At 40.2% G+C, this 24,106-nt stretch overlaps 1 pseudogene; it reads left to right on the top strand.

Moving 5' to 3' along the window:
* Positions 1-24,106, top strand: part of LOC125347697 — a 29,357-nt pseudogene that overhangs the window by 1,129 nt on the left and 4,122 nt on the right.

Below are 24,106 nucleotides of genomic sequence, written 5' to 3' on the forward strand. Positions count from 1 at the left end.
GAATTTCAGACACTAAAATGAGTACAGTAAATAACATAGTAACATATGTTATATGATATTTTGCTATTTTCTAATAATAGATTTAGTTCCAACCCCAAATTTCATCCCTAAAAATTTTAATTTAGACTGTTGGTAATATGTGGCTGAATTTATTTTATTTCATTTTTCTAATTAATTAATTATTTTTTTTTGCCAGCCCTGGGGCTTGAACTCAGGGCCTGAGCACTGTTCCTGGCTTCTTTTTGCTCAAGTCTAGAGCCACAGTACCACTTCCGGCTTTTTCTGTATATGTGGTGCTGAGCAATTGAACCCAGGGCTTCATATATGCAAGCACTCTAACACTAGGCCATATTCCCAGCCCACATCTACATTTCTTATTTTTAATATTGCATTTTATTTCCTGTCAGATCTTTTCTTTTTGTTAATCATAGGGCTTGAACTCAGGGACTGGGTGCTGTTCTTGAGCTTTTTTGCTCAAGGTTAACACACTACCACCTTAAGCCACAGTACCACTTCTGGTTTTCTGGTGGTTAATTGGAGATAAGTGTCTCATGGACTTTCCTTTCCCAGGATGGCTTGGAACTGTGGTCCTCAGATCTCAGCTTTCTAAGTAGCTAGGATTATAGGTGTGAGCTACTAACACCCAGCAGATCTTTTGTTTTGCTAACTTAATTTTATATTTAGATTTTTTTTTATTAATTTATTTATTAATTGAACACAAATTTTTTGACAAGGTGTTGTGCAAAAAGGGTACAGTTACATAGTAGGGCAGTGTGTACATTCCTTGTGATATGTTACGTCCTGTTTTTCTATCTCTTCTCTAGGTCAGGTAGACATATATACAATATACAATGTATCAAGAACATATACAGTAGCCATGTGGCCACGCCCAAGAAAGTTCGCCTAGGGCTTTAAATGTAATGTCGATATTAGACCATATGTCGACAGTAGTCTTATATGAACGTACATACCTAGCTTTTGAGCTATTGTATTCCCCTGAGAGGTCAATTTTTGACCTTTATATGTTGAGTAATTGTTTGGTTTTAGTTACATACTGTTGGGTCGCTGCCCCAATCCTGTGGGGAATACTATTTGACAAGCAGTTTTTGTTTCACAGACTTGGTCTCTACTGTCTCTGTCTCCCTTTGTTAACAGTCATATATCAGGGAGATCATGCCCCTTTGTTTTCTGTGTTCTAGGCTTGTCTTGCTCAACATTATTTGTTCGAGTTCTGACCATTTCCCTGCGAATAACAATATTTCACCATTCCTAATCGCTGTGTAGTATTCCATTGTGTATAAGTACCATATTTTTTGGATCCATTCGTCTGTGGAGGGGCATCTGGGTTGTTTCCATATTTTGGCTATTGTGAATTGTGCCGCGATAAACATGGAAGTACAAATGTCTTTTTGATATCTTGGGTTTTGCTGTTTAGGATAGATGCCTAGGAGTGGTGTGGCTGGGTCATAGGGTAGGTCTATATTGAGCTTTTTGAGAAACCTCCATACTGTTCTCCAAAGTGGTTGTACTAATTTGCACTCCCACCAACAAGGGAGAAGGGTTCCTCTTTCCCCGCACCCCCTCCAGCATTTGTTGTTTCCTGAGTTCAGAATATAGGCCATTCTAACTGGGGTGAGGTGGTATCTCAGGGTTGTTTTTATTTGCATTTCCTTTACTACCAGGGATGTTGAGAATTTCCTCATGTGTTTCTTTGCCATTTTTATATCTTCTCTTGTGAAGTCTCTCTTTAGCTCCTTTGCCCATTTCCTAATTGGTTTATTGGGCTTGGAGGGGCTTAGTTTTTGAGTTATCTGTAGATGACAGGTATCAGGCCTTTGTCTGTTGCTGTGCTGGTAAATATCCTTTCCCATATCGTTGGCTGTCTTTCTATTTTGATGGCTATGTCCTTAGCTGTGCAGAAACTTTTTAATTTGTAGTAGTTCCATTTGTTGAGTCTTTCCCTTATTTGTTGTGCTCATGGGACTATATTCAGGAAGTTCCTTCCTGTGCCTATAAGTTCTAGCGTCTTTTCTACTCTGTCCTTCAGTAGTTTCAAGGATTCAGGTCTGATATTGAGGTCCTTGATCCATTTTGAGTTGATCTTGGTGCATGGTGATAGGCTTGGGTCTACTTTGAGTTTTCTGCATAGGGCTGCCCAGTTCTCCCAGCACCAGTAGTTGAAGAGGCTCTGTTTATTCCATTGTATGTCTTTTTTTTTTTTTTTTTGGCCAGTCCTGGGCCTTGGACTCAGGGCCCGAGCACCGTCCCTGGCTTCTTCCTGCTCAAGGCTAGCACTCTGCCACTTGAGCCACAGCGCCGCTTCTGGCCGCTTTCTGTATATGTGGTGCTGGGGAATCGAACCTAGGGCCTCGTGTATCCGAGGCAGGCACTCTTGCCACTAGGCTATATCCCCAGCCCCCATTGTATGTCTTTAGCTCCTTTGTTGAATATCAGTTGGATGTAGGAGTGCGGTTTATTTCTGGGTCTTCAATTCTAATCCATTGGTCTTCCGATCTGTTTTTATACCAATACCATGCTGTTTTTGTTATGATGGCCTTGAAGTAGAGCTTGAAGTCTGGTATTGTGATACCTCCTGCACTGCTTTTTTTTTTTTTTTTTTTTGCCTAGATTTGCTTTGGTTATTCTAGGTTTTTTGCTGTTCCATATGAATTTATGGATTGTTTTCTCTATTTCAGTGAAGAATGTGGCTGGGATTTTGATAGGTATTGCATTGAATTTGTATAACAATTTTGGCAATATGGCCATTTTCACTATATTGATTCTGCCTACCCATGAGCATGGGAGGTCTTTCCATCTCCTTGTGTCTTCTTTGATTTCCCTTATTAGATTTTTATAGTTTTCATTAAATAGGTCCGTCACGTCCTTGGTTAAGTTGATCCCTAGGTACTTTATTCTTTTTTTTTGGCTACTGTAAATGGAATTGTTTCCATAATTTCCTTTTCTGTTTGTATATTGCTGGTGTACAGAAAAGCTGCTGACTTTTGTGGATTGATTTTGTATCCTGCTACTTTGCCAAATTGGTTTATTAGGTGTAGGAGTTTGGGTGCTGAGTTTTTTGGGTCCTTCAGATATAAGATCATGTCATCTGCGAATAGGGATAACTTGATTTCTTCCTTGCCGATGTGGATCCCTTTGATGTCCTCCTCTTGCCTTATTGCTATGGCTAGGGATTCCAGCACTATGTTGAACAGAAGTGGGGAGAGTGGGCATCCTTGTCTTGTTCCTGAGTTTAGGGGGAATGATTTAAGTTTCTCTCCATTTAATATGATATTAGCAGTTGGTCTGTTGTATATGGCTTTTATTGTTTTGAGGAATGTTCCATCTATTCCTGTTATCTCCAAAGCTTTTAATAGGAATGGATGTTGTATTTCGTCAAAGGCTTTTTGGGCATCAACTGAGATAACAATGTAATTCTTAATTTTAGATCTGTTTATGTGGTGAATTATGTTGATTGATTTACGGATGTGGAACCATCCTTGTGACTGTGGGATGAAGCCTACTTGGTCATGATGTATGATTTTCTTGATCAGTTTCTGGATCCTGTTAGCTAATATTATATTGAGTAGCTTTGTGTCTGTATTCATTAGTGATATTGGTCTGTAGTTCTCTTTTTTTGTTAGGTCTTTGCCTGTTTTGGGGATGAGTATGATATTAGCTTCATAGAATAAGTTTGGGATTTCTCCCTCTGTTTCTATTTCGCGGAAGAGTTTGAGGAGTATTGGTATTAGCTCCTCACTAAAGGTTTTGTAGAATTCGTTGGTGAATCCATCTGGGCCTGGGCTTTTCTTAGTAGGGAGGCTCTTGATTACCTCCTGTATCTCACTGTAAGTTATTGGTTTATTTAGTTGATTTATTTCTTCTTGGTTCAGTTTGGGCAGTTTGTACTTCTCTAAGAATTGATCCATTTCTGTAAAATTTATTGTTTTTTGCTGAGTAGAGGTTTTGGAAATAGCTCCTTATGATATTTGAATATCGTGTGTACTTGTAATTTTTCCGGTGGAGTCCTGGATTTTATGTATATGTGTCTCTTCTCTTCTTTTTTTTGTAAGTCTTGCAAGGGGTCTGTCAATTTTGTTTATTTTCTCAAAGAACCAGCTTTTATTCTTATTTATTTGTTGAATGGCCTTTCTATTTTCAATCAGATTTATCTCTTCTTTAATCTTTGTGATCTCTCCCCTCCTAGTCGTTTTAGATTCTGTCATTTCTTGTTTCTCCAGTTGTTTTAGTTTCATCGTGAGGGTATTCACCTGCTCTGCTTCCATTCTTTTAATGTGAGTGCTGAGGGCAATGATCTTGCCCCTCAGTACTGCCTTAGCTGTGTCCCATAGGTTTCTTTGTGATGTGTTTTCATTGTCATTGTGGCTTATGAATTCGTTGATTTCATCTTTAATGTGGTCTGTGGCCCAAGTGTTGGATAGCAGTGTGGGGTTTAGCCTCCAAGAGTGTGTATAGGCTCTGTGGTATCCTTTGTTGTTGAGGGTTACCTTTAATCCACTGTGATCAGATATAATACATTGGATGACATCAATACTTTTGTATTTGCTGAGGTTCTTTGTGTGGGCTATGACGTGGTCTATTTTGGAATATGATCCATGGGCTGCTGAAAAGAAGGTGTATTGGGTCTCTGTAGGGTGGAAGATTCTATATAGGTCTGTCAGATCCATTTGGGAAATGGTGTTACTTAAGTCCTCAGCTCCCTTGCTAATCCTCTGGGTGTTGGATCTGTCTCTTGGACAGAGTGGGGTATTAAGGTCACCCACTATGATTGTGTTTGCGTCTATCTTGTTCTGTAATTCTGTGAGAATTTGCTTGACATATGTGGGGCCGCTTTTGTTCAGTGAGTATACATATATCACCGTGATGTCTTGACTCTGGATTTTTCCTTGTATTAATATGTAGTGTCCTTCTTTGTCTTTTTGAGTTGATTTTAATGCAAAGTCCAGCTTGTCTGAGATCAGGATGGCTACACCTGCCATTTTGGTAAGTGCATTTACTTGGTAGATCTTGCTCCATCCTTTCATTTGGAGCCTGTTTTTGTCCCTTGCTGTAAGGTGGGTCTCTTGTAGACAGCAGATGTTAACTTTTTGTTTGCGAATCCATTCTGCCAGTCTGCTCCTCTTTATCGGAGGATTTAAACCATTTATATTTAAAGAGATCAAGGATAAGGGTGTTTTTTCTCCTTCCAGTTACTTGTTGGGCTGTTTTTTCCTCTTTTTTTTTCTTGTCTTTAGTGAGCTGTTCTTTCTGTTGGACTTTGGCTATTGTAGTTTCTTTCTGATTCTGTCTGTGTGTCTTGTACGATATCTGTTGGGTGGGACTCCCCTCTTCAAATTCGCTGTAGGGCTGGTTTTTTATTCACATACTCCTTTAGATCCTCTTTGGTGTGTAAAGATCTGGTTTTCCCTTCGAATGTGAACTCCAATTTCGCTGGATATTTGATCCGAGGTTGCATATTGTTAGCCTTAAGTACTTGGATGGTGTTCTTCCACTCACTTCGTGCTTGGTAAGTTTGTGTGGATAAGTCAGCTGTTATTCAAATCCTCTTCCCATTGTAGGAAATTTCTTTCTTCGCTTTGGCTGAATTCAGAATTTGCTCTTTAATCTTGAGGTCTGAAGTCTTGAATATTATGTGCCTTGGGGTGGCTTTTCTGGGGTTTGGCCTGCCAGGTGTCCTATAGGCTTTGGTTACCTGGATGGGGTCCCCTGTGAGATTGGGGAAGTTTTCTGCAATAACTTTATTGAGAACATGTTTAAGCCCTCTGCTCTGGTATTTGCTCCTTCTTCTATTCCAATTATGCGCAGATTATATGTCTTGTCTTTGTCCAGTAGTTCCTGGATTAGTCTGCCCTGAAGCTTCACCGTTTCTTGGAGTGTGGTCATTTTCTGGTTGTTGTTGGCTGCTTCATCGTCCAGGTGAGAGATTCTGGATTCCATATGGTCCACTCTTTGTGTTATGGTTTCAATTGCGGAGTTTATGGATGTCAGAGAGCTATTTATGGTTGTCAGATCAGCTCTGATCATGGAAATTTCTTCCTTCAAAGAGTTGTATTTTAAATCTATTTTTTCATGCATTTCACTTCTCAGGATGTTAAGGTCTTCTTTAGTGGAGGCTTGCATTGTATCCATTTTTGCTTCCATTTCTTTCTTGGCTTCTTGGGTGTCCTTCAAGATTTCCACTCTAAACTCCTGGAATTGTTTTCTGATTTCATTTCTGACGCTTTCCATCATTTCTGTTAACATTGCCTCATTTGCTTTTTTAATCTCCCTCTCCTCTTCAGTCGTGCTGCTTTCTGGAGCTGGCGAGTTGGCTTGCTCTTTGATGAACTGTGTTATGTTTCTTTGTGATTTGTTCATCTGGAGATCTGTGGATGGCTTCTCAGGTTTGGTTTGTAGCTCTGCCCTCCCTCCTGTGTAGGTGCTGCCTCTATGGCCCCGCCCACCAGAGGGGGCGCTGTCGCTAGGGGCCCCGCCCACCTGTGCACTGTGTGCCCACTACAACAGGCGCTGGTGTTGTGGCCCCGTCCACTTTAGCGGGGCACACCTCCCAGAGCGAGCCCCGGGTTGTTGGGTTGTGTTTGCGCCCTCCTGCGAGTCCGTTTGTGGGGGGCAGTATGTGTGGGGCCCAGTGGGATCGACTGTCCGGGTGTCGGTTAGCACCCTCCGACCTCGCCTCCGCTGCGATCAGGCCCAGGTGTCCCTGCTGTGCTGGTATTGCCCACCAGCGCCTATGATTTTAATTGTAAGAGTCCTCGAGGTCCAGGCGCCTTGGGTGGGGCTTGCACTGCCGGCCATCCCCCGGCCCCTGTTGGGAAGGGGGCAGGGCCGATTCATCCAGATCTGGATCCTGTGTGGCCTTGGGGCTGCTCTGCCGTTCCCCTGGTAAACTGACTTCCCAGCGCCTGATGGGAGCTTCCCGCCTGATTTGGGGGTTCTTTGTTCCCTCGGGGTGGGGAGGGGGAGGGAGGGAGATCTAGCTTCTTTGTAGAGCTTGGGTCTCTGATAGCTGGTCTCCCGTTGGGTGAGGGAGTAATGGGGGACTCACTGGTCCTGGATTATGTGTGTGTCCCACGCAGGCGTTGGTCCTTCAGGGGGTGGCGAAGTGTCGTGGTGGTTTCCCCGGTTCCCTCCTTCTGCCGCGCTGGGTTCCCTAGCCGCTGTCTGTCTGAACCCGGTGTGGACCCAAACTTCTCGTCGCTGCCGTTGTATGTCTTGGTCCGCACCCTCCCTAGTGACCGTGGGGTCTCCCGCTGTCTGAATTCTGTACTCCTGGCAGCCTGTCTGCTGATCGCCGGGTTCCCCTTTCCCCGCCTGGCCCTGTTTGGGCCAGGGTCAGCTGGTGGGGGGAGGGTGCCTGGGAGATTCTCCGGCTCCGTGTAGGTTTTCAGCTCTTCTTTTTTACTCCTTTGTGTTTTCCTGTGTATCTCCACTGCTTCTGGCTGCTGGTTTTGCTGGGTTCTTGATGGGGTGTTGGGTGTTGGAGTTCCCAGCTCGCTATTCAGTTGGAGCGAGTCGGGGTGCCTCCCTACTGTGTCGGCGCCATCTTTCTCTCCCTCCCAACACCATTCTTTAATGAAATAGAGGAAGCAATCCAGATGTTCATATGGAACCATAAAAGACCTTGGATAGCAAAACCAATTCTAAGTAGGAAGAACAGTACTGGAGGAATTTCAATACCAAACTTCAAGTTGTATTACAAAGCTATAGTAGTAGAAACAGCTTGGTATTGGCACAAGAACAGGCCTGAGGACCAATGGAACAGAACTGAAGATCCAGAAATGAATCTGTGGAACTATGGACACTTAGTCTTTGATAAAAGAGCTAAAAAATAGGATGAAAGAAAGACAGCCTGTGCAACAAATGGTGCTGGCAAAACTGCTTCAACACCTGTAACAAGCTAAAACTAGACCCCTATATATTACCCTGCACCAAAATCAATTCCAAATGGGTCAAAGACCTTGAGGTAAAATCAGATACCCTGAAAACACTACAAGAAGGAATAGGAGAAACACTTGGACTTCTTGGCACAGGACAAAACTTTCTTAGTAAAGGCCCAGAAATGCAACAAATCAAAGAAAGGTTGGACAAATGGCACTGCATCAAAGTGCAGAGCTTCAGCAGGGCAAAGGACATAACTTGCAAGATAAACAGAAAGCCCATAGAAGATCTTTACCAGCCATACAATGGACAAAGGCCTCATATCTAAAATATATGCAGAACTAAAAAAATTAAATTCCTCCAAAACAAAACCGCAAAGAACCAATAGCCCCCTCAACAAGTGGGCTAAAGACCTAAAAAGAGACTTCTCTGAAGAGGAAAAGAGAATGGCCACAAGACACATGAACAAGTGCTGTACATCACTGGCCATAAAAGAAAATGCAAATCAAAACTACACTGAGATTCTACCTCACCCCAGTAAGAATGTCCATTATCAGGAAAACTAATAATAACAAATGCTGGAAGGGTTGTGGCCCCAAGGGAACCCTACTACATTGTTGGCGGGAGTGTAAACTTGTTTAACCACTCTGGAAAGTGGTATTGAGGTTCCTCAGAAGGCTAAACATATAGCTCCCCTATGACCCAGCAGCCGCACTTTTGGGCATCTACCCAAAAGATTACAAGCAAGACCAAACTAAAGCCACTAGCACAACAGTGTTCATTGCAGCTCAATTTATCATTGCTAAAATATGTAACCAACCCAGATGTCCCTCAGTAGATGAGTGGATCAGGAAAATGTGGTACATATACACAATGGAATTCTATGCCTCTATCAGAAAGAATGACACTGCCCTATTCATAAGGAAATGGAAGGACTTGGAAAAAATCATACTAAGTGAAGTGAGCCAGACCTCAAAGAAACATAGACTCTATGATTCCCCTCATAGGGAATAATTAGTACATGACTAAGATAGTCCTAGCCAAAGATCACAATAGCTCAAGAGCTATGTCCATATGAACACATAAGATGGTCCTAAGCAAAATGAACTTCAAGTTATGGAAACAAGTGGTATATCACTGTTGTATTTATTTTCAACATGCCATGTGAAACTGTGCCCTTCTTTTTTCCTTTCTTTTTTTCCATATTCCCTTCATGTGGCTTTACCCCTGAAATCACTGTAACTGATTTTAGTACCCTGCATATTGTATTTATGTGTATTGGAACTAGGAAAGGGAAAAGGAATAAAAAAATTGAGAGACAAAGGATAAAAAGACAAACCAGTGCCACAGCAATACTTACAAAACTATATGGTGTAAACCAACTGTACAACTCATGGGGGGAAAGGGAAATGGGGAGGGGATAGGTGGGGGGAAATGAAGGAGGAGGTAACAAGTTGGATAAGAAATGTACTCACTGCCTTATATATGAAACTGTAACCTTGGTACATCATTTTGACAATAAAAAAATAAAACAAGTACAATATATATTTTATGTATATGTTACATATGCAAATATGTATGACATGAATAAATACTGCTTAAACAGGAATAAATGGAAAGATCAACATCACTGTGGATGAGAATATTATTGTGCATGCACCAGAAAAAGTAGTCAATAAATTTAGTATGGTGCCATAGCAAATGGACAAGTTTGTGGAGCATAATCCCAGTAAATTTTAGAATCCCGAAAGCTATAGGAGAGGGATTTTGTAATAATAGTGCCAGGAAAATGGCAAAAGGCAAATGTGTGAACAAAAGTAAAAATGTAGCTAAATAACAGAGTAATGACCATATATCAAGCATGGAACGTCTTCAAAAGAAATTTCATGAAGAAACCTGTGAGAGAACACAATAATGTCTGGGCAGAAGATTAATGTATAAAATTCTGTCGAAAGGAAAAGGTCAAGTCAGGGTTAAGTACAGAAAATACTCAAAGATGAGATCATTGGGATTCAGTGCAGGTAAATGGGAGAAATAGAAAAATAGGCAGAATCAAATTAAGTCTTGGGAAGTGGTGGTTACAAGTTGTGGTGACTATGAAACTATTTGAGAAAGTAAGATTTACTCATTCCTTAAGTATTATAATGTAAACTAATCCTTGTTTAAAAATAGTACATATTTGCCTCAGTACCTTTCTGCATTTTAGAGGGTTTTAATTTTTCTTCCTTTGAGAATATGCTTTATCTCTTAATCCATGGAGACAATTTCTCTCTTTTTATCAAGATGATGCAGTCCTTAGGGAGAAAGACAAAGCCCAGGAGGCCTGCAGTGGAGGCCAAGAGAGAGAGACCTCCACACCCACCACGACCTTCCCCTTGGTGCTCTGCTAGACAGGCAGAAAGCTGAGCCAGATACTGCAGAACACCAGCATGCTGAAGGTCAGAAAATTGGCCCCATTGAAGGTGTCAGGAAGGTTCCCGGCCAGGAAAGCCACAGTGAATCTGGTCAAGGCCAGGGTGCCCAGGTATCCCAGGACACAGTAGAAGGCAGTGAGGGAGCCCTTGTTGCACAGGATGATGATGTGGCCATGTGCAGAGTGTGCATCTGTGTCCAGCCAGAGGCCACAGAGAGTCCCCTGGATGATGAGGTTAGGTGCCTGGGACACCAGCAACTGCCTCATCCTTCTCCCTGGAGTGGTGACTGTGAAGGCCAGAACCACAGTGATAGTCCAACAAACACTACATTCAGTTTTAGAGACAAATATATTTTTCACATTGACTGATCATTGCTTAGACAGTGTGTAGAAAACTAACTTACAGAGCTCAAGTAGAAGAAAATTATGGAGTTCAGTATTTACAACACAAGATCTTTTTTGGGAAAGCTGAGAGGAAGATAGGAATTCCAAATCAGAGATGGCAACTGAAGGACTTAAAGAGGAAGAAATTCATATACAAAGCAAAAATTAGCCTCTTGTCTAAAATTAGCTTCTTGTCTAGTAATAACATTTCTCTCGTGTTGGTTTTATATACATATATTGTTCATTCATTCCTTTTGTTAGCCATGTCAAGAATATGGATTCAGAGAATGGAACATGGGCACAAAATCTCTTCTCAAGGATTTCAGAGGTCTTCAAAGTACAACTCACTCTGCGCTGTTCTTGCCACTATACTTGGGAACCCATTCATCATCTCTGCTATATCTGAACAGGCTCAGGTACTTCTTTCCTTTGTGGACATCACTAACCCAAAGATGCTGGTGAACCTCCAGACACAGAACAAAGTGATTATATAAGAAGGATCTCTCAAAAAGAGTGAAAAAGTGCTGCAGTGGAGCTCACTGGACAATGTGATGAAAGTGAACTTTACAACTTGTGGGTGGAGACCAGAGGGAGGAACTGGGAGAGACTGAGCTCAGGCAAGACACTGTACAAAAGGAAATGTACATCACAGAACAATTTGTCATTGCTAAAATACGGAACCAACCCAGATGCCCCTCAGTAGATGAATGGATCAGGAAAATGTGGTACGTATATGTAATGGAATTTTATGCCTCTAGCAAAAAGAATGATATTGTCCCATTTGTAACGAAATGGAAGGGCTTGGAAAAATTATACTAAGTGAAGTGAGCCAGACCCAAAGAAACATGGACTCTATGGTCTCCCTCATAGGGAATAATTAGCACAAGTTTAGGCTAGTCACAGCAGAGGATCACAAGAGCCCTTATGAACACATAAGATGATGCTGAGTGAAATAAACTCCATGTTATGGAAATGACTGTTATATCACTGTTGTAATTATTTTCAACATGCCATGTGAAACAGTATTTTTTTTTTGTTGTTGATGATCCTCTTGTATCCCCTTTCTGTGGTTGTCCCCTCGCTATCACTCTATCTCATCTGAGTACCCTGGATACAGTATATACTGGTATTAGAACAAGGGAAGTGAAAGGGAATATCAAAATCGAGAGACAACGGATAAAAAGACAAATGACTCCAAAAGCAATACTTGCAAAACCATTTGGTGTAAACCAACTGAACAACTCATGGGGGAAGAAGGGAAGAGGGAAGGGGGAGGGGGAAATGAGGGAGAAGGTAACAAATAGTACAAGAAATGTACCCATGGCCTTACGTATGAAACTGTAACCCCTCTGTACATCACTTTGACAATAAATAATTATTAAAAAATTAAAGAAAGGAATGTACACATTACCTGACTCATGTAATTGTACATCACCTTTATAATGCTAATATAAATTTTTTTAATTGAAAAAAGAAGACTCCCTCATACAGATATACATTTATTTTTGTACTTGTTCTCGAGCTATCTGGGTGCTATCCTTGAGCTTTTGTGCTCAAGACTGATGCTCTACTATGTGAGCCACAGGTACCTTTCTGGCCTTTTGGTGCTTAATTGGAGATGAGTCCCAAGGGTTTTCCTTTCTATGCTGTCTTTGAATGCAGATCCACAGATCTCAGCTTCTTGAGCAGCTTGGATGACATGTGAGCCACCAGTGCTGGCTTCTGAACCTCTCGTGATGGGCTGTATTAATAATGACTGCTGACATTTTGTAGTGAGCTATGGTATTATGCCATGTACCACACAATGCAAGACACAGAAAAGAGGAAACAGTCGATGTGTGAGCTCTGACTTTGTAGGAACTTTCTGTTCCACTTTTCTCTAAGTCTAATACAGTTCTGAAAGTGGAGTGTGCTTATTTTAAGAAAAACAAACATTTTATTCTGGTAGCCATTGTGATTATACCATGATCAGTTGTTTAAAACCTAGACAAAGAGAGAAATGCCATTGAGTTTCACAACAAACAATACATTCCAGAACTTTTCTTTTCTTTTTTTGCTAGTCCTGGATCTTGAACTCAGGGCCTGAGCACTGTCTCTGAGCTTCTTTTTGCTCAAGGTTAGCGCTCTACCACTTGGGCCACAGCTCCACATCTGGCTTTTTCTAAGTATGTGGTGCTGAGGAATTGAAACCTGGGCTTCATGTATGCAAAGCAAGCACTCTGCCACTAGGCCATATTCCCAGCCCTCCTCAACTTCTCTATCAACCAATGAACATGTCACACTTCAGTATTAAATTTTATTATGGTGGTACAGTATGAATGAACAACTTTTAACTATTAGTTACCATAAACTAAATCCTAAAGGCTCAGCTTTTCTAAGGGTCTTGTTTTGGGGCATTGAAAGATGAATGGAGTAGCCACAGGGCTCTGTGGATACCCAAGATCTTCCTTCTTCTTCAAGAACCATATATATTTACTGCCTGTTAACATGCAATGCTCATATTCATGCGTGGGCATATTGTACATGACATCCTCACTTGTTTCTCATCAAAGCAAGTGGTAAGATTTTAATTCCTAGTATGTGGGCATCAGTATCAGGTGTAATCCATATGTTGATCATTTCTGACATTACTCATTGTGGATAAGGTAATTAGCATAGATTCTAATCCAGTATAGGAAAAGGCCAAGTGTTTGCCTAGCAAGAGAGAGGGAGAGGGAGAGAGAGATGAGAGAGGCAGAAACAGTGCAAGGGAGGTTTGTCCCTACAGAATGATAATTTTATGCAAAAGGAAGATTGTGGCCAGAAGAAAAAAGGATGTCTGAGGTTATTGAAGTCTTTTTGTAAATTTAATTTTATTGTCAGAGTGATATACAGAGGGGTTACACTTACATACGTAAGGTAGTGAATACATTTCTTGTCAAACTTGTTACCTCCTCCCTCATTTTTCTTGTAATTGAAGTCTTTATTGTCAACTCTATGTTTCCAAGTTAAGAGAAGGAATTAATTGTGCTCATCATATGTGTGTGTGTGTGTGTGTGTGTGTGTGTGTGTGTGTGTGTGTGTGTGTGTATGTATCTTTGTGGTAGTATGCCTAGGAAAAGAATCCAGGGATAGAAAGCGAATATTGTACAAAGAGTTGGTAACCAAGATGCATGATTCTGAGCCCATATTAAGAGATTAAAATATAACAGAACCAGACAGTGGTGGCTTACTTGTATTGTCTTATTTATTGGAAGTCAGCTGGGCAGAAAAGTTTGTCGACTCATATTTCCAATAAATTATGAAAAAGACAAAAGTGGAGAGGTAGCACAAGTGCTAAGCCACCAGTCTTTATCAAGAAGGTTCAGGGACAGCAACCAGGCCCTGAGTTCAAGCTGCTGGACTAGCACACTAAGTTAAAAATGAAAGAAAATGAAGAAACAGACAGTATATCATGGTTAGGTATATAATCAAGCATCACATTTGCAAAAGAATTAACAGATAATAAATAAATATAAATGATAGAAGTAATTAGAAAAGGCTACTATTATGAAATAAGATGTCCAACAAATTCAAGAGATTCTGATAACACCACTAAAGAAAATAAGAAATTTGCTTATTTTAATACAAGAATTAATAAATTCATTATAATACATGAATAAATCAATTATTGTATGAGTAAATTTTTTCTAGTTATTAAAATATTCCAAAATTTTCCAGAAAAATTACCTGAAATTATATGACATTTATCTAGATTTTATAATAAACTGAATTCATAAGGGGGATTAAACAATAGTAGAGATTTGTCTGACCACTGATAAGAAAGCTACCATGCATGTAATAACTCTTCTAAAACATTAATTGATAAATTCAAAATGTTTCTAGGCAAAATAGAAGACTGATTTTTTAGTATAAACCAAGACAATTGTATAATTCTTAATGGCATAGGAGAAATGTAATCTGACAAAAAGACAGTGCTTTGTGAAAAACATACCATGTGAAAAGATAAATGAAAGGAGGTGAAAAGATATGTAGTAATTGACATAATCAAACCACACTTTTTTAGGTGGAAAAATGTTATAGAAATATATTAGAGGGCTGGTAATATGGCTTAGGGGTAGAGTGCTTGCCTAGCATGCACAAAGCCCTGGGTTTGATTCCTAAGCACCACATAAACAGAAAAAGTCAGAAGTGGCCTTGTAGCTCAAGAGGTAGAGTGCTAGCCTTGAGCAAAAAGAAGTCAGGAACAGTGCTCAGGCCCGGAGTCCAAGCCCCAGGACTGGCAAAAAAAAAAAAAAAGGAAGAAAGAAAGACAAAGAAAGAAAGAAAGAGAAGAAAGAGAAAGAAAGAAAGAAAGAGAAGAAAGAGAAAGAAAGAAAGAAAGGAAAAGAAATATATTGAAAAACCAGCCCAATGATATATGTGCAAGAAATTGAGATATGTAAAATGAGAAAAATTAACAGATGTAGGAAATGAAATGAGACACTATATAAATTCCTCAAAGGAAGAAACAAGGTGACTCAGTAGACAGTAAATCAGGGAAACAAAGGAATACCCCAAAGAAAATGTAAGCTTAGAAGAGTCTGGGCACAACATGCTTTTCACACACCTAGAAAAACAAATGAGTAAGTTATTCCTTGAAAATCTTTCCTATATAGAGACTAAGTTATAGGTGGAAAATTGGATAAATTAGCCTCAGGCTTAGTAAGTGCTTGAGGCTACACAGACATTAATTTTAACAAGCTTTATTTCTCTCAGAATGTATTGTATTGCTCAATCTTTGTAAACGTTGTCTGGCCTCAACAAGATGATGTAGCACTTAGTGACAAAGATGCAGCACAGGAGGCCCACACTGGAGGCTAAGATGAAGAAGACCACCACAGCCACCATGACCTTCCCCTTGGCACTGTTGTAGACAGGCAGGGGGCTGAACCAGACACTGCAGAACACCAGCATGCTGAAGGTCAGGAACTTGGCCTCACTGAAGGTGTCAGGCAGGTTCCTGGCCAGGAAAGCCACAGTGAAGCTGGCCAGGGCCAAGGCACACAGGTATCCCAGGACATAATAGAAGGCGGTGAGGGAGCCCTTGTTGCACAGGATGATGATGTGGCCATGTTCAGAGTGTGCATCTGTGTCCACAAGGCGAGGAGAGGTTCCCAGCCAGAATCCACAGAGAGTCCCCTGGATGAGTGTGCAGATGGGGAAGATTAGGTTAGGTGCCCGGGACACCAGCAACTGCTGGTGAGACAAAGGGTAAAAGGTGTCATGGTGGGCACTTCCTTTAGAACTCAACCCTCTCTACCTCCTTTCATCTTCCTACCATGCCTGCTGTGCTAGATATAGCTCTGCAGTTGTTCTTCTCTTCCATCAAAGAAGAGAACATCCAGGTTTTGCTTCTCTGTCCCTTCCTTTTTCTGGGCTTCTGCATTGGCTGTCATTGCCCTGAGTTACACAGTGTTACTAAAAACTCAGCCACTGGCATGCATTCTCATTTAAGAAGCTATGGGGCAATTCTCTACTTCATACTTCAAGAGGTTGATAATATTTTAAAAAACATTATTACCTCAGACTTCCCTTTAGAGAAAGAGAATGCTCACCTGTAAGAGAAATGACATTTAGTTTACACTTCATGTGAAAACAATGCACGCACTGTCTATGAATGGAATTCCTAAATTTAATTCTGCATCTCTTATACATTCACATCCTCAGGATTTATGTTTTTCTCTGGGATATTTATAGCAGACAATGTGTTTTTTTTAAATCAAGTTTAGTAATAATTTAGGACGTCTAATAATCTTCTAGTAGAGTGTGACAAGACAGTGGAAATATTGGTGATTGCCATGCCTTTCTAAGTGCACTAGAACCAAGTATTTCATATCTTCAAAGGCTTAGGTATTACAAACCTGATCCATGGAAGATGCCTATGACAGTCTCTACCTTATTCTTGCATGTTAATCTGCTAGTTTTTCTTCTTTTGTAAAGAAATTATTTTATTGTAAAGTTGTAGTTACATAAGTAAGGTAATGAGTACATTTCTTCTTTTTTAAACTTTTTTTTTTTTTTTTGGCCAGTCCTGGGCCTTGGACTCAGGGCCTGAGCACTGTCCTGGCTTCCTTTTTGCTCAAGGCTAGCACTCTGCCACTTGAGCCACAGCGCCACTTCTGGCCATTTTCTGTATATGTGGTGCTGGGGAATCGAATCCAGGGCCTCATATATATGAGGCAGGCACTCTTGCCACTAGGCCATATCCCCAGCCCCAGTACATTTCTTCTTGAACATTGTTACCCCTGTTATTAACCAGTTTGAAACTTCTGATTTCACCAGACCCAATTCCACCATTTTCTCAATATGTTCATATGAATACTTTGACCCCTGTGTATTTGGCTGATACTAGTTTCCTAGCTACTATCACATATCCAAAATTTGGGATTATATTACACTTGTGTGGTCTCAATATCCTCACAGATATTGTAGTAATGATTTTGCTCTTGCACTTGTTCAAGATTGTCAGTAATATTCTTTTTTATAAAGAAGTTCCTGTAGACATTTAACCAGTTTGATGAGGTTTGGCAATAGGTTCAGAAAAAGATTAGACTCCACCTCATGCAGAGCATCATCCAAATAAGATACTTCTAATTTCAAGGGTCAGGCTAAGATGCAGTGAGTGGAAAATAACTGAGGAAACTTGTGACTTTCAGAACATTCTGTCTAAATGAATATAATCATGCTCTTGTCAAAGTCACTTAGTGTTACCACAGTAGCTCAGGTGAGTACAGATTGGGGCTCTTCACATAGCAAGTGTCATCAGATACCACAGATACCAGTGCAGGATTGTTTACAATGCACATGGAGGAACAACCTGAGAGAGGCAGAGAGGACATGATCTCACAAATGTCAGGTACACTCAGGTAGCCATTTATGTCAGATAAGATGACAGGATTGCCTCAGATGTCACTACTGCTAGGAGAGCTGAGTTTTGGATTGAGTTTCCCTTTATAGAAACAAGGTAAGGTGGTTGAAACTTGTTCCACCTCTGTCACCCTCAATTACCAACCAGAGGTAAATGAGCAGACCACCCTTGAAGCACCAAATACACTGATGACTCTGAGAATGCTTCTCACTTTTCTGCCTTCTTGATGTGCACATACTCAGTATAGTGGAGAAGCAAGATACTTTTTGGCAACCAAGAGGCAACACTTCAGCCTGCTAATTGTATATCTAAACCAGTCCTCCATTCGTGAAGTTATTTTTTTGAGTTGAAGAAAAGTGGTGAGTTATTTTTTCTGTGTTTTTTCTCATTCATCGCTTCTCCAAATTCATAAGCCTATATGCAGCTGTAATTATAAGAGATACCAGTTGGTTCTGGCCTTAGCTTTTGCTGTTGAGCTGATCAACAAGAACCCCCATTTTGTGCCAAACATAACTCTGGGATTTGGTGTCTATTCTTTTACAGACAACCATGTCTCAATACTAGTGTATCCTGTCGTCTGTCTCTACGGGAATTACAGGACATCCAACTACAACTATATTTCAAGTGGGTAGTAGCACTGACGGGAGATTCAGATACAGTATTTGCCAATATAGGGACACTGCTGGATCTCTACAAACTTCCACAGGTGAGGGAAGAAGGGTTGGGAAGATGTGAAATGACATCCACTTTCATGCTAATCTCAAATGTCTTGAGAGGGTGGGAGGAAGATAGGACATTTAAGAGAACAATGTATTCCCCCAATAGGTAAGGCCTCTGTATTTTCACATTCTCCCGATTTAGTGAAAGTTGGAGCAGATGGTGGAATGGGTGGATCTCTGACTCAGATAAAAAATTTCCTATTAGGACATGAGGAATATAGATGAATATAAATGGTGCTAGGTTAATCACAGTGAAATGGGTGGACCTTGAACAATTTTGTTAACTGTGCCGTGCCAGTGGCTCAGGTCCGTAAACCTAGCTACTCAGGAGGCTGAGATTTAAGGGTCATGAAAGCTAGCCCAGACAATAACATCTATGAGACCTTTCTCTCCAACAAACTACCAAAAAGTCAGAAACGGAGTTGTGGCTCACTTGTAGAGCACCAGCTTTGAAGAAAAGAAGCTCAGGGAGACAGCCTAAGCCCTCAGTTCATGCCCAGAGTCCAGCACAAAAAGCAGTTATGTTAAGTGAATAAATCAGGTTGAGAGAAACAAACAGTGCTTGTTTTCTTTCATAGGCCAGCATTAGTGCTGAATATATTTGTGTATGTGTGTGTGTGTGTGTGTGTGTGTGTGTGTGTGTATTTGTGTAAATACATAGAGGGTCCTAAGCATAGATTTTCAAACCTGTAAAGTAAAGGAAGATGTATTTAGGGGAAGAAAAAGTGGTGTAACTCCTTCAGAAAATGAACATTTCAACAAACTGCATACCAGAATGGTGGAACATGTGTAGTGTGGGTGGGAAGGTTGAGGTCAAGACATATGAGCAAAGCATTGGAGAAACCCTGGGTGGATAAATGCAGTCATAATATTCCATGGTCCTATGGGAAATGGAAATGAGATGTCTTCAGGTTACAGGTGCAGTTAGGACAGATGGAACAGAAGGATGGAAAGGATGACATGGGTCAAGATAAATTGTCCTCACAAATTCCTTGATGAAGCCCAGTTCTACAACTTTGCAATCTTAGTAAAAAAAAAAAACACCAGAACTCCCTTCGCCCTCTTATGCATGGGCCTGTAGAGCTGTGCTCTCAGGTCTGTAATATGCAGGATGGGATTTGTTAAAGTTGTGAAGAATGAGGTATAAAATTGACTATTATGCTAGGAATCTCTTAGTGAACCAACACAAAAATAAGTACAACACACCCAAATACAGGATGACAGTTTGTGTAACCAACAGAAATATTGTCAAATTGCTTATGTGCATTTCATTTCTGCATCAGTGCATTAGTTGTTCAGAGGACTTAAAGTTGTGGATTCCTCGCCTGAGTACTGTATATAATCCTGTAGTCCATGTATCTGTGTATTTGTGCATAAAAAACACATACATGTATATGTTCTCCCGTGTGTTTGTATATTGTCAGAGGAAGTCCTGATCCTGGCACTGAAGGCGTGGGTGCTGTCCCTGAGCTTTTATGCTCAAGGCTTTACCCCTCTGAGCCACACTGCCATTTCCAGCTTTCTTAGTATTAAATTGGAAACAGAATTTTATGTTTTTTTCCTAACCTGCTTGGCTTTCAACCACGATCCTCAAATCTAATTCTCATGAATAGTTAGGATTAGAGGCATGAGCTACCTGTAACCAGCTTGTGTACTTTTATTTTAGATTCAGATTCTACTTATGAAAGAAAGAAATTTTTCATTCTCATTAGGTCTCACTGCTGACATATGTCAGCACTGGGACAGTAGTACATGACAACCTCTTCCTCATAATGCTTCTGATTTTCTATTCCTTTAGATGGCCTTTGGGCCTTTTGCTCCTGTCCTCAGTGACCATAGCAAGTTTCCTTACATCTATCAGATGACCTTAAAAGTACATTTCTAGCCTTTGGCATGGTCTCCTTGATGCTTCACTTCAGCTGGACCTTGGTGGGCCTGGTCATCTCAGCAGATGAGAATGGATTGTGGATGTTCTCAGAGTTGAGGAAAGAGATGGGCAATAATGGAATCTGTGTAGGGTTTGAAATGGTGCTCTTTGTCAATTCATTACTATATAAATTCAATTATTGCTCCATCACAAAATGACAAAGTCATCAACAAATGTGATTGTCATCTGCAGTAACAATTTTTTTTCCTTGAAATTGTTTGGAATGCTTATGTTTTGAATAAATCTTTCATTGTAGGAAAAGTTTGGCTCAAGACCTCAGCATAGTGAGCCTCAAAAAGAGACATCTCATATTAGACCAATTCCATGCCCCTCTCACTTTTGCACATCACCATGGAGACATTCCTGAATTCACATTTTTTTGTCAGTCCTAGGGCTTGAACTCAGGGCCTGAGCACTGTCCTTGAGGTTCTTTTGTTCAAGGCTAGAACTCTACCACTTGAGCCACAGCACCACTTCTGGCCTTTTCTGTTTATGTGGTACTTAGGAATCGAACCCAGGGCTTCATGTATGCTAGGCAAGCACTTTACCACTAAGCCACCTTTTCAGGCCTAAATTCACAAACTTTATCAAGACAACTTACCCTTGGAAATACAGGAGACTATTACCTTGCTAAGCTCTGAGTCATGGCTTTCAATTGCTCCTTGTCCAAGTCTGACTGTGTGACTTGGGAGAACTGTCGACACAATGCCTCCTTTGAATGGCTGCCTGCACAGTTTTTTGTTTTTTTTTTGACATGGCCATGTTGGAAGAGAGTCACAATATCTACAACACTGTGTGTACTGTGGCTCAGGCTCTTCAACAGATGTTCCTTCATCACATGGAAGATCAGGCCAGGGGACATCAGGAAGAATTAACATTTTTGTCTTCACAGGTAATAAAGATTCCACTGGCTAGCACCCACCATAAACTAAATGACATTCAAAGGAAAGGCATACAAGATAAAACCGAATGGTTTAGCCAAACACTGGTGGCTCACATCTGCATCCTAAGAACTCAGGGGTGGGATATGAGGATTAAGGCTCAGTGTCAGCCTGTGTAGGAAATAGTCCATGTGTCTTTTATTTCCAAGTGATCTTAGGGGAGAAAAACCTAGAAAAACTGTCCCTTAAGTGTTAAGACTTCTAGCCTTCATTTAAAAACATTCAAGGACAGCACCCAGGCTGCTAGTTTAACTTCGACAGAGGCACACAAAAAATCTCATATATTTAGCATATATTTTAAAAGATAAAAGAGAAACAGCTACTTCTTTAACTGTGGATGAGGCACCTCTATACCTGTGTAGTAATTTTCTAATGAAAACTCTCTACCTGGAAAGATGACACTTGCTTTCGTTTTATTAATGCTTTGAGTCACAGAAAAAAATTATCACTGTCCTCACAGATGAGCCTTTGATATCACATAATCAGATGTTGAGTTTGACTCCTTTAAATCATAACCCAAGAATGATTTCACATTCAGGTGTCAAATTTCTGTTGGTCTCAATCATGCAAAATATGAAAACCTTAGGCTTTACCTCTTTTTATTTTTTTATTTTTTTATTTTATTTTTTTTGGCCAGTCCTGGGCCTTGGACTCAGGGCCTGAGCACTGTCCCTGGCTTCTTCCCGCTCAAGGCTAGCACTCTGCCACTTGAGCCACAGCGCCGCTTCTGTCCGTTTCCTGTATATGTGGTGCTGGGGAATCGAACCTAAGGCCTCGTGTATCCGAGGCAGGCACTCTTGCCACTAGGCTATATCCCCAGCCCCAACTTTACCTCTTTTTAAAAAACCCATTTCATAGATTGTTTGGATATATTTATAAAGAGTAGTCTCAGGCTACTTTTTGCTGGGAAGTTGAGATTTCTTTGATTCTTGGTTATTTCAACTGCTATTCCTGTGTATGTTCTCTTGAAGATGAACTTTTGCTTTCTGTACAGAGGTACTTAGATCTATTATGTCAGCAATGCCTCCTGCAGTTGAGATCTGTGTCAGGTTTGAATTGTGTAGTGGAGAGAAGAAACAATGAGGGGGCTTTGTCTTGTTTTCTGCCTTTATTCTGTGTCAAGGAGATGTGGCATCTCCTTCCAGCTTGCACCTCTTCCTTCTTTCCTTCCTTTCTTCCTTCCTTCCTTCCTTTCTTCCTTTCTTTCTTTCTTTCTTTCTTTCTTTCTTTCTTTCTTTCTTTCTTTCTTTCTTTCCTTTCTTTCTTTCTTTCTCTCTTTCTTTCCAATAAAGAAGTCATTCTTCAATTTTACAATATTCAGGCTAATAGTGGTCCAGTTAAAAAATATTTAAGATTAACTTTCCACATTTGTAAAGAGACCAAATACCTAACTAAATTACAGCACTTAGTAAGGATGGTCAAATAATTCAATAAAACATTGTAAATACAGACATTCTAAAACATATTGAAAATCTTTTCACTTTTGCCTACTTTTATCTCCCTTACCCTTTCCTCTTTTTACTTTTGAATTATACCAAATTCTTCATGGAATTACTGCCTGGAATAGGCAATTGAGGAAAAAGACATATACACAGAAGGCAGAAAATATCACTGGTCTTCATGACATCCTCTGCTACAAAGCAATACTTCAAATGTGTTAATATTTTCATTACAAGTAATAACAGGCAACAGTTAAAAGTCAGAGAGACCACTTGGGTGAAAAATTTTACAGGATTAAATGTCAAATACTCAATTCCAGATCATTAAGAGGCTTACATTATAAACAGATACTATTCTTACACTCTAATGTACAAGCATAAGTTAACTTATGATATATAGAATTATTCAGATTCTTATATCTAATATAATAGCTAGAACATTCACTTTATTGAAAAATGAGGGAAATAGCTGTCTATTGACATTTTATCTCAATAACCTGACAATGTAAAAGTTGTGTGCATGCAAATAGCACTAAAAGGAAGATTCAAGAGCTTTCTCTTTTTCTTTTTCCAAACCTTTTAAATAAATAACATAACTCAAAACTAGGTTTGGTCTCAAAGGAAAACTAGAGGTGACATTGTCATGCTACAGGATTAAAAAAAAGCCTAGTTCTCTTAAAAGTGTAAAGGCTTCCTAAAATGTGTTGTTAATGCTGTTATTATCTATTTGATATTGAGTTAAATAAAACTAGTACTAAGTATGACTCTCAATGTATACTTCCAAAACTTCTACAAGGCTCATATTGAATTAAACTAAAGCACAATTTGGGGAAAGTTCAACTGTGGGAGAATAATTTCTCTGACCAGTGGGGGACTTAGCCTCAGCACAGATATTCTGATGCCTTATTAGCAAACTAATAAGCCTATGGGGAAAATCTCCATTAAAGAGTCTCCTGTGTTTGTTGGCCAAAGGAAGCCATTTTGTCATGAGACTCTCCCCCGCTGTATAGAGCCTTCCTGGGAAGACTTGTTTGCCCAGCTGCTCCAGGGAAAACTTTTTACAGTAAATAGGGAAGTCAATTGAGGAAATAGTAGCTAGGTGATAGTTTTCCTTGCCTGGTTTGGTCCTTTGCCTTGCCTGGTTTGGTCCTTTGTTGTAGTAGTAATACCCTTTGTAGTATCGATATCCTTTGTAGTAGCGACACCCTTTGTAGTAGTGATATCCTTTGTAGTAGCGACACCCTTTGTAGTAGCAACAATCTTTGTAGTAGCGACATCCCTTGCAGTAGCGACGTCTGCAACTTTTGTATTGATATAAATATCTTTCTGTATTAATTTTACTCTTGAAGTTGTGAATTGATTTCTAATCCTATTTAAACCCTGATCTTCCTAAAAGAAAGTGTGCATTGGTCCACTCGCCTCTGCATCCCCATGTCCTGACTACGGTTGCAGTTACCCAGGTCCAACATTTAACCTCATAGGAGAATGCATGGTATGA

This window comes from Perognathus longimembris, chromosome 3 (genome assembly GCF_023159225.1).
Source record: "Perognathus longimembris pacificus isolate PPM17 chromosome 3, ASM2315922v1, whole genome shotgun sequence".
NCBI lineage: Eukaryota > Metazoa > Chordata > Mammalia > Rodentia > Heteromyidae > Perognathus > Perognathus longimembris.